This window comes from Schistocerca americana, chromosome 9, assembly GCF_021461395.2.
Source record: "Schistocerca americana isolate TAMUIC-IGC-003095 chromosome 9, iqSchAmer2.1, whole genome shotgun sequence".
Lineage (NCBI taxonomy): Eukaryota > Metazoa > Arthropoda > Insecta > Orthoptera > Acrididae > Schistocerca > Schistocerca americana.
In genome coordinates, this window is record NC_060127.1 from 145,165,344 (window position 1) to 145,177,481 (window position 12,138).

Below are 12,138 nucleotides of genomic sequence, written 5' to 3' on the forward strand. Positions count from 1 at the left end.
GAGGTTCATTGTATTTGTTATTATTTCTGCATTGTTTTATGCCAAATTCTGTGTCATTTCTTGCTGCATTCGGTGCCATTTTTTGTCAAATTTTGTTTGCTAAATTCAGTGCAATTTTTTGGTCAAATTCCATATTTTTTGCTAAATTTTGTTTTTATTTTTGGACAGATTCGATTCAATTTTTTGGGAAGTTGGTTTAATTTGTTGTCAAATTCGGTGTTATTTTTTTTCAAATGATTTTTAACCAAACTCCGTTAGTTTTATCCGATGGGTTGCTTTTCTGGCAAATTCAGTGTTTATGTGAAATCGGTGTAATTTTTTTTTACCAAATTCGGTGTTATTTTTTACCAAATTCGCTGTTCTTATGCTAAAATCGGTGTTATTTTTACCTCACTTCTTGTCGTTTGCCGAATTCAGTGTTTCTGCCAAATTCGGCATTTTTGCCAAATTCAGTATTGCTTCCTTATGAAATTCGGTGTTGTTCCTTTTTTTCCAAATTCCGTGGTTGTTGCCGAATTTGGTGTTTTTGCAAAATTAGATGCTAGTTTTTGCCAGTTTCGGTGCTCGTTATGTCGTCACACTGACAACAGACATTAGAAGTTCAAATACAATTTTAACCGTCGATAACTAATGATACGCCCTGCTATATCCACAGCACAGGATAGGTAGTTGGAATTGTGGAAAGGGGCCAAAATGAGCGGCTGTCAGTTACACTCGAACACATATAACTTTATTTATTTGACCAAATTCCTTGAACTTAGTTATCGGCTGAATACGCCACACTATCTTATGCCTTAAGGGCACAACCACTTTAATAAAAAAAAATAAAAAACGGCTAAAAGCCTTTAACTCAAAATTCAGGCGCCAAAGAGAATATTTAAAGGGCAGAAGGCCTCACGTTAAGTAAGTTCTACAATTTGGCTGAAGGCTCAAAATCTAACACCTGAAAGGCAACAACCTTAATTTAAAGACGGCTGAAGGCCCATGATTTAAGACTCAAGGTAAAATTAAATAAAAAAAAACACAAGGCAGAAGGCATTATCTTCAATTAGGCTGAAGGCCCGAAACAATCTAATACTTGACAAGCAAGGAACTTTAATTTTAAAGCGGCTGAAGGCCCATGACCATACACAACTTGAATAATTTTTAGTAGCCAGAAGGCCCAAGGCTTTATCTTTAAACAATATATTAATCAGTCTGAAAGCCCAAACAATCTAATACTTGACAAGCAAGAAAATTTAAATTTAAAGCAGCTGAAGGCCCATGACTTAAACAATTCAATTCAAAAGTATCGGCTATGAGCCATACAAATACACACAACAGAAAATAAGAAAAGGCAGTGCAGCTAACGGCGTTCAGAAGTTTCGGGGGTCGGCCAGCACTTGAAATACTAACGATCACTTAGATGAGACAGGCAGTCGACCCAACCATTCACGATGCGACGACAACCCAACCAGCAGACAGTCAACGGACCCACCGACAAGGTAACTTGCGCTCCACTCGACCAGCACACAACCGGAAGTTCAATGCAAAACGTAAAAGGCATGGACGCCCACAGACAAGCATACATTAAGCTGTCAAACTACACACCGTGCTGGACAGCGACAACACGGTGAGGAAAGGACACTGCCTGAACTTACGTCAACGGCCAGGACAGGTAACCGGAACGTTAACGGCCACAAGGCAGAAAATTACGCTGGTGCACTTCAATTGCAAATAACCAAATACAGTTAGAGTCCACCGGACGGTGGCTAAACCTTCGCCAACTCGAACACACACGTTATTGCTCGCGGCAATGTCCCAACAGCCAACAACGAGGACCAGAAGGCACAATGTGAACAGTCTTGACTTGCTGATAAATTAAATCTAAACTCAGACAGACTAGAAATCTACTCTCTAGGAATCAGCATGGGTTTCGAAAAAGACGGTCGTGTGAAACCCAGCTCGCGCTATTCGTCCACGAGACTCAGAGGGCCATAGACACGGGTTCACAGGTAAATGACGTGTTTCTTGACTTCCGCAAGGCGTTCGATACAGTTCCCCACTCGTTTAATGAACAAAGTAAGAGCATATGGACTATCAGACCAATTGTGTGATTGGATTGAAGAGTTCCTAGATAACAGAACGCAGCATGTCATTCTCAATGGAGAGAAGTCTTCCGAAGTAAGAGTGATTTCAGGTGTGCCGCACGGGAGTGTCGTAGGACCGTTGCTATTCACAATATACATGAATGACCTTGTGGATGACATCGGAGGTTCACTGATGCTTTTTGCGGATGATGCTGTGGTGTATCGAGAGGTTGTAACAATGGAAAATTGTACTGAAATGCAGGAGGATCTGCAGCGAATTGACGCATGGTGCAGGGAATGGTAATTGAATCTCAATGTAGACAAGTGTAATGTGCTGCGAATACATAGAAAGAAAGATCCCTTATCATTTAGCTACGATATAGCAGGTCAGCAACTGGAAGCAGTTAATGCTATAAATTATCTAGCAGTAGGCATTAGGAGTGATTTAAAATGGAATGATCATATAAAGTTGATCGTCGGTAAAGCAGATGCCAGACTGAGGTTCATTGGAAGAATCCTAAGGAAATGCAATCCGAAAACAAAGGAAGTAGGTTACAGTACGCTTGTTCACCCGCTGCTTGAATACTGCTCAGCAGTGTGGGATCCGTACCATATAGGGTTGATAGAAGATATAGAGAAGATCCAACGGAGAGCAGCGCGCTTCATTACAGGATCATTTAGTAATCGCGAAAGTGTTACGGAGATGTTAGATAAACTCCAGTGGAAGACTCTGAGGAGAGACGCTCAGTAGCTCGGTACGGGCTTTTTTTGAAGTTTCGAGAACATACCTTCATCGAAGAGTCAAGCAGTATATTGCTCCCTCCTACGCATATCTCGCGAAGAGACCATGAGGATAAAATCAGAGAGATTAGAGCCCACACAGAGGCATACCGACAATCCTTCTTTCCACGAACAATACGAGACTGGAATAGAAGGGAGAACCGATTGAGGTACTCAAGGTACCCTCCGCCACACAGCGTCAGGTGGCTTGCAGAGTATGGATGTAGATGTAGAACTTTCGTGTCCCGGGTCGGTGAGCCACGGACCTCGTAGCAATGGGAACAGCCCCACACACTCCGACACTGCGTAGAGACAGCCAGCGGGCCCGGCCAAACTACGACCCGCGGAGATTTCCTCGCTGCTCCACGCCAACCGACAGACTGCCACAAAAAATGGCTCTGAGCACTATGGGACTTAACAGCTATGGTCATCAGTCCCCTAGAACTTAGAACTACTTAAACCTAACTAACATAAGGACATCACACAACACCGAGTCATCACGAGGCAGAGAAAATCAGACTGCCACACATCAGCACGGAGACAGCACTAAAATAACTGAGCAGTGGACATCACAAGCTACACACAGTTTCACGAACACTTGCACGAAGGACTAGACAATACTAACGGCAGCGACTGTGCAATAACAAGGACGCATCACGAGTCGGCACACGCAGGCAACCCATAAGCGATCGCCGGCCAACATACACGTCGTGCGACAAGACGACCCACCGACGACCAACCAAGGTGGTGCGCACTCAAGTGATATGTATCGGCAACCGTCGGGCGAGTCATGGCTGTACGGACTGCCGCGCCCCTACCGATTTTCTGCCGCGTCCTAAATCAAACACTGCCAGGTCCGAACTGCACTGCTAGCGCCTCCGAACTGACTGGCAGATCCCAACTAATTCCGAACACACGACAACCGGGAAGTAATAGCAGTCAGCAAAGATAATACACAAGGGCTTATATCGATAAGCGCCGCTACTGCCGCTCACGGACAGGCAAGTCGGCAACTCAGTGATACCAGTAATTGAAATTAACATGCCAGGGTGGTAGTACAGTTAAAAACAGGATGTCAAACGTGATATGGCTCGAACACGAGCCACGCACGGCTCAACTATCAGTTACGAATATTTAAAAAACTGACGTCCTGAGAAGAATAACGGTTTTATCCGGAAAATTACAAAATCTGCGGTATCTCGTAAACACTGTCCATTTCGCGGTATTTCGCTAAAAATCGCTACTTCCGCGTTATTGTTTTCTCGACATTTTCCTGTCCCTAGTGATGTAGTGTCAGCGGCTCTGTTCAAATGCTGCCATTTGTCTAGGTCTCTTACGGATTCGTAGATATCGTGGCTGACATTTGTTCGTCGGGTCCGCAAGTGTGGTAAGCTGTGTACTGTACGCTCAGGGGCTCATGGTTCCATTCGCCGAGCGATGTGCATTCGATGAAGTTGCATTGGGCAGGGACCGTGTCATGTCAGACAGTGCACTACCGCCACATTTGACCGATGCTGCGACTGCTGTCAGCAGACTGAAGATTTGTAGAGAGAGGGGTCTATGCGCGTTGGGAGGCCGTACACATCGCAGTAAATTCGTACCGTTTCTGGCTGGAGGCAGTGTCCGCCGGCTCCCGAGCGTAGGCGGCAGCGCTCGGGTCCGCTCGGCTGTCTTCGGGTCACATGATTCGGCCGCGATTGCCGCTCAGTTCGCTTGCGTGCCTGGTTGGGTGCGGATGTGGCGGGTGCAAGAACGGAACAGTTAGTTAGTGGTGCGTTGGTGTTTGGTGGTGAGGGCGCGTCTCGTATTATATATTCAGTCGTGTCGGACTTTGAAGAGCGTGTGTGTAGCTGAAACGTGACGCGCGACGAGTGACGCGTTAATTATTATCTCGTTCCGCGGCGACTGTTGTGTAGGGAAACAGGTTGCTCCGAAGCGTTGGCCAGGTAAGCGCCGCATGTTGCCAACTCTCGAGAAAGCTGCACCGGAGTCGTCGTGAGGAAGCTGTGCCCATTTGACCGGACTTCTCTGCCCTGCTGTTCGAGTCCCGGTATGTATCGCGAATTATGTCGGTGGCGAGGCAACCCTCGCATCGTCTCTTTTGTTATGGGCTTCGTTGTTGAAACCGACGAATGTGCTTTTCGTGTTTTCTACTTCTCTTTGTTTCTCGCTTGGCGTTTTCGTCTGTTTTCATTGTCAGGTACGATGTGTAACCGTAAATATTGTTACGCAAAAAATATTGCGTTGCAATTGAACGTCGGCTTCGTTACAGAAAATTGGACGCCAGCTTCGTTTTTGAAACCTTATTTTCATGTTTTTAAGACCTCCTTTTCTTGACCTTTTGGCCGTTTTTCATTGACTAACTTAACGTACAAACAAGTAATATAGCTGAACTTAAAAATATTGCGCTCAGTCGAACGTTAGCTTCGTTACTGTAAATTATTTTTCTGTTTTTCGTTTTTCCTTAGCTTTTTGGTCTCTTTCCCGAAGACTACCGCTATGAATAAACAGGAAATGTTGCCGTGCCAAAAAATATTGAGCTATAATTGAACGGCTGGAGTAATTGTGCACCTTAGCGAAGTGTTGCTGTCATACACTTTTAATAAAGCCCTATCTTCTTGTAGTTCTGTCCCGTAATCCGTTTTTTGGAAGACCTTATCTGTATACTTCCGTGGATTATGTACAACTAATATAATGATAGCAAAATTATGAGACTTGAGGCGACTGATATTGCTATACACCGTTACGTAGGTAAAATGTTTGAAACAACGCTATATTTACCGAACGTATCCATGTGATGTTTTCTAATGTTTCGTTAAGTTCGTCTACACATTGAAAGGAAAACTAAAGAGTCCTATATACTTTTTTATGCATTGTTGTTATCACGTTACGCGACACTGCAGTAGGAATGGATTTTTAGTTGCACATGCGGTGTAGGAATCAACGAAATTCTATTTTCGAATCTGTCTATGGTTTTTACATTGTCGACACCAGTTTCGGTCTTGCAAAAACTTGCGCTTCATATTCGTCACGTACCGCGGCAACCAATTACTTTACACCTTTACGACCTTGTAACTACATTAGGGACAAGTGTAAAAAAGGAACAGCCTCTGCTTAGCGTGTGTTCTGAAACGACTGATTTGTTCATTAAAACGTGTCGCATTTCTGATTCGTTAATTTCGAGCTACTATAAAGTTAACACAGAAGCAAGGTTTGTGATTTTTGCGTAACAAATTAATAGCACCCTTTGGAGAAAGATAGGTATAATTTTAATGCAATTTTGTAATAAACCAGTTCTTCATCGCTTCATAAAAGTTGAAAATGGGAGACATACAGATATACAAGCTTAATTCCGTAATTAGGTGTTATTTACCGATGCCCTCAATTTCCAGCACTGCGGACAAAAAGAAAAGTTTTGCAGCGATCTAAACACGATATTTGAATGGTGTCGGCTTTCATATTGAACGCCGGAAATTAAATGCAACATGTGATCAAAGCGAAGCTTTAGACGCCGGTACAAAATGTAATTCTGTCAGTGGCTTTGCTGTTGCATCCACGACGGCGAAAAATGGCGCGAACCGGTTAGTGGGTACGGAATAGAGTCGTGATGATTGGACAGGATGAAGTAAGGTAGTAATGGAGGGAAGGAGCAAGGTAACGGCGGCGATATGTAACGGCATACAGTGTGAGGGTGCGAGTGTTTGTACTTGCAACGGAACAGAATCTACACTGAGTAACGCTGATCCAGTAGAAGCATTCGAGAGCGAAGAACAATGGAACTGCGGCCAATCGAACCTGATTGCACGTTATGATATGGCGTCTGTGTTAATCGATGCTGGTCAGTTTCGATATGGAACGATTTCTGGGGACTGGAATCAGCCTGGGAGAATTCTTGTGGTATTCCAGTCTTGGCGATACGACCTGTTGTAAACTATTGAGGACTTACTTTCCCGAATTTTGCGGTAAATGATTCTTTCGTAGAAAGAAACGAACAGGAACAAGACATGCGTCCAACATTGGCCAGTATTAAGCTGTAAAAGATATTTTATAAAGATGTCTTTCAAAAAAGACGTTTTAAGGAATATTTCGCGCTGTAGTGGGGTTCTTTTATGAAAGAGCGTGGCCCTAGATTTTTATAAGCATTTGCCAAAGTTTATCATTGTGATATGGGCCTTTGATACAAAATTATATTCTGTAGCGATATATTACGAAGTAGTTGGGATGTATAATTCCTGGCGTTTTTTTATTAAAAAAAAACGGGGAAGAGCATTGGTAGCGATGTGGGCCAGATCCTATCTCACTGCCTTTTTTTTTCGGTGACATTCCGACATGACTGGCACGTACATGCAGAATGTAGGCGGTCAGATCATTTTATTTGTTGCACTGGCCCAGTTGGACATTGTTTTCTGTTACCGACAAGGTTTTCACCGCGAATTTAAGGAAATTGTACTAAACATAAATCAGGATAGCCAAATGGAGATTCGAACCACGCCCTTCCCGAATACTGTATACTGGTCTGGTGTCAATAACTACCACATCACATCGTTCTGATATGTACTACTAAATTGTAATTGAATAGTGAAAGTAACGGAACAGTTGTGAGATTATAGCATTCCAAACAGTGCCCGTTGAATGAGTACTTCTGTAAGTACTCTTTCACACTTTTTTGCGCCATTGGAACGGAGGGGTGGCCAAGAAGGACATTTAACGAGTTTTCACTCGTAATATCGTTATTGTAGCCTATTGCCTGAGACGTTCCTTATTCATGTTCTTTGAGTTGGGCTCGTTCCCGGACTCCTTACGTCCATACAGTTTCTTGCCTGACCGCGTGGCTTAACTGTGGAAAGACGTGGGCGTCGGGCAAACACACCATTAGCACCATTAGAATTTTAAAGCGTTACTTCCGCTGACGTTGCGGATGTGTCAAGAGTCGTGAAGTCCACGCCCGAATTCCAGAGCCGATGTATAACGCACGGATGTTTCTTTGCCGCTTTACGCACACAGTTTATCTCTTCGTGATGTATCTTCTGCATTTTCTTCACAAATAACCCAACCCGTTTTAATCGACTGAATGAAAACAGAATTTGCGTGTGTCGGATGACGTAGCTCTGTTGTTACGCTACTCGTACACAGGAGACTCGGAATTAAAATTTTCTGTAGTTTCCGTAAATTGTTTCAGCCAACTGACCGATTGCTCCCCATTTTCCTTACCTATTCTCCGTTGGTTCTCTAATGTCATCGATGTCTATGGCACCTTATGTTCGAATCTTTCTTCCTCACACGTTTTGTCTGTTCCTTATACAGGGCAATTTAAAATAAATATACCGATTACAATCGGCTGTAACTATTTAATGCATAGCGATTTATGGCCTCCAATAACAGACGATCTAAAAGAAAGATCAAGATTCCGATCGTTGCACAAGATCAATGAATTGGTAGCACCCTTTTCAATCATCGTCTCCTAAATAGTGGAGATTATGAAGCTGTGTTCTATTCAGAACTACCTTTATCTCCGAACCAGACAACCATGGAACTCTTTTGATGGTCTTACGTGAGATTCTTGAAGTAAGTGATTTTCTAGCTTAGCTCGTTTTATTTTGAAATAAATATTTTATTTCATAAGTAGGCAGTTAGCTAATGTCTCCTCGTTGGGCGTTATTTAGTTACAGGTATATGTATTAAGTGTGATATATTCCACACACCTTTGTGCGGTTAGCAGTATGTTGTGTAATGTCGTCGCTAGTAAGAATTTGGCCCAACCACAGCAGGTACGAATGCAACAATCCCAGGTGTAAAGTCCGTATGTAAAATGGAAAAAGCGCAACCCTTGCGTGGGATTTGTCACTGTGCCAGATACTTTTTGCTTCACATCTAATTCCTTATTTTTTGTGTGGAAGGGGGGGGGGGGGGGGGGGGGGGGGGGGGGGGGAAGCATGAGTCTTCTGACTGGTTTGATGCAGTCTGCCACAAATTCCTCTGGTGTCAATCTCATCATCTCAGAGCAGTACTGCACCCACCCTACGCCCTCAATTATTTGTTGGATGTTTTCCAGTCTGTGCCTTCCTCTACAGTCTTTACCCCCTACAGCTCCCTCTAATACCATGGAAACTATTCCGTGAAGTCTTAACACATTACCTATCATCATGTACCTTCTTCTTGTCAGTGTTTTCATATGTTCCTTTGTTCTCCGATTGTACCGCTATAGCCGGCCCTTTGTGACCGAGCGGCTCTAGGCGTTTCAGTCTGGAACCGCGCGACCGCTACGGTCGCAGGTTCGAATTCTGCCTCGGGCATGGATGTGTGTGATATCCTGTTAAGATTGATTCAAATGGCTCTCAGCACTATGGGACTTAACTGCTGTGGTCATCAGTCCCCTAGAACTTAGAACTACTTAAACCTAACTACCTAAGGACATCACAGACATCAATGCCCAAGGCAGGATTCGAACCTGCGACCGTATCGGTCGCGCGGTTCTAGACTGTAGCGCCTAGAACCGCTCGGTCACTCAGGCCGGCGTTAGTTAGGTTTAAGTAGTTCTAAGTTCTAGGGGACTGATGACCTCAGATGTTAAGTCCCATAGTGCTCAGAGCCATTTGAACCATTTGTACCGCTATATTGACTTTCAGTTGCCATATATTTTACGTAACAAATTTTCTCTCCCCAATCTGCAAACCATTCTTTTCTTTCTGTAAAGTCCATCAATGATGCGTTTGGATCGTTTTTGCGACATGTCGGTTCTGAGCGTGGAAGGCTCGGTATGTTGACGGCGGCGGGGCCAGCCATATTTCTAATCTCAGTGAAGCAGCCAGTCATTCGGTTTCGGTCCACGGGTTAAGTACTCTGTAGTGATCATCAGAAGGATGTGACATCCTCATCAGGAATGTTACGTAGCGGAAGACAAAATCATGTCGTCCATTATGGAAAATACTGATTCTCCGAAGACCTTCGGTCCGAAAATCCTCGTCCGACAAAGTTCCTGGCTATAACTTGCCTACAAGGCTGGATATGTTCCCTGAATCCCGGGTAGGGCCCGTGTTTTTAGAGTGTAAAAGATGCTCATCAAAACTTCCATAATTATCAGGACTACGCTTTAAATTTCATCTTGGATCTCGTCAATAGTACTGAATACTGTCCATGATTTTACTACAGATATTTTGTAGTGAAGCTCACGTTTAAAGGAGAGAATGGCGTTCCTAAATTCTTAATTGCTTCGTCTGACCGTTTCTCGGCGCAAGATTTGAGTTCGGTTTGACAAGATCTGTCTTTAGGAGAGTAGGTCCCTTCCTCGCTGGATACGCTCCTGATTACTTGGGAAGCAGACATCGTGATGTCTGGTCCGGTCACCGTCTCAGAAAGCGTCTACATCTATACTCTGCAAGCCGCTGTGAGGTGCATGGCAGAGGATACGTCCCATTGAGACAGTTATTAGGGTTTCTTCCCGTTCCATTCACGTATGGAGCGCGGGAAGAATTATTATTTGAAGGTCTCTGTGAGTGCAGTAATTATTTTAATCTTATCCTCACGATCCCTACGTGAGCGATGCGTAGGGGATTGGAGTATATTCCTAGAATCATCATTTAAAGCCGGTTCTTGAAACTGTCTTAATAGACATTCTCGGGGTAGTTTACGTCTATCTTCAAGAGCCTACCAGTTCAGTATCTATGTGAGACACTCCCACGGATTAAACAAGCCTGTAATCACTTTGCTGCCCCTCTCTGTATATGTCCAATATCCATTGTTAGTCCTCTTGAGCAATATTCTAGAACCGTTCACACGAGTAATTCGTAAGCAATCTCCTTTGTAGATTGATGTCACTTCCCCCGTATTCTACCACCTACTTTACTCACGACTGAACCTATGTGATCATCCATTTTATATCCACACAAAGTGTACCCACAGGTTTTTGTATGAGTTGGCCAGTTCCAACAGTGACTGATATTGTAGTCATGCGATACTACGTTTTTTCGTTTTATGAAGAGCAAAATTTTACATTTAAAGCAAGTTGCCAATCTCTGCATCACTTTGAAATCTTATCAACATCTGACTCAATATTTATGCAGCTTCTTGCAGACTGTACATCATTATAGGAAACGGGACTAGTGTAGCAGGGGATACAACCCGTCGGCTTTGGACATTGACGTCACAAGTCGCCAATCGAGAAGCGATTCTTCTTAGTGTTGTAGCTCCCTTCAGTGGCTGATAAGTGTTTTTTTGGCTTTAAATTAAAATCTCACGAGATAGAATAAACAGATCCACTTTACTAAGCAATCGGTAAAAAAAACGAAACTGAAACATAACAGCAAAAGCGAAAATGGTAAACTGCTATCTGGCGACTTGTGACGTCATTGTCCAAAGCCGACGGGTTGTATCCCCTGCTACACTAGACCCTAGGAAACTGCATCATCAATAAAAAGCCTGATTTTTCTATCAATATTGTCTGCAAGGTCGTTAATACACAACATGAACAGCAAGAGTCCCAATACAGTTTCCTGGGGCACACCCGAAGTTACTTCTACATTCGACGATAGCTCTCCATTCCAGCACAGTCTCTGGCAGCGCAAATAAATTACCTGACCATTGCGCATCGTCACCGCGACGTATTTGGCCGACTGTTGCATGTAACCTGCTAGCGCATCAGCTGCCAACCGAAGTCGGTAAATTCTTACAAAATTATCAACCCTTCACACAGGCTGGGAAGTGTGTTCCCCTCCGTTTGGAGACCTCTGCGTAGAAACCTTTCGCAGGTAGCACGTGTTTATTAGGCAATACAGTGTACTGAGTGAAAGTGTTTCAAGTGAAATGGCGAAATATTATGTTCGCCTAGGAGTATTCCCGTAAGATTCATACGTAGGTGCAAAATCAGCGCTTGCGTCGAGAAAATTATTTCAATAGGAATTTCGTGGTGCAGCAGTTCATAATCGGAGTACGATTCATGCATTGACGAATAAATTTCGTGAAACGGGAAGTGTCCTCGACAGCAAACATAGGCAACCAATTACCGTACTCAAAGAAGAAACTGGGCAACATTGGGCGTGTTCTGGAAAGGTCTCCAGAAAATCAGTTCAACGTCGTTCCTCGCAAATGGTAATTTCCTGTTGCTTGCGTAACTATTTTGTGGAAGGATTTTTGAATAGGGTGCATGATGGAGAAATTGACCCTCGCCTTACTTTTAGAACCGATCATGGTTCCACCTAAGTCATTGGTTCCCAACCTTGAAATTTTCTGAGGGGTAAAAGCTAAACGATTCGATCAGACACGAAACTAAATTACTTTTCAAATGATCATATAA

General features: G+C 43.6%; 1 protein-coding gene across 4 annotated transcripts in view; it reads left to right on the forward strand.

The window, feature by feature from the left end:
* The first annotated feature begins 4,570 nt into the window (after positions 1-4,570).
* The window catches only part of LOC124551302 (fasciclin-2), a 913,050-nt gene continuing 905,482 nt past the window's right edge, over positions 4,571-12,138 (forward strand). For all 4 annotated transcript variants that reach the window (XM_047126311.1, XM_047126312.1, XM_047126313.1 and 1 more), the window contains exon 1: positions 4,571-4,899. The gene's annotated coding sequence lies outside the window, so the exon portion shown is untranslated. The remainder of the gene's footprint in view (positions 4,900-12,138) is intronic.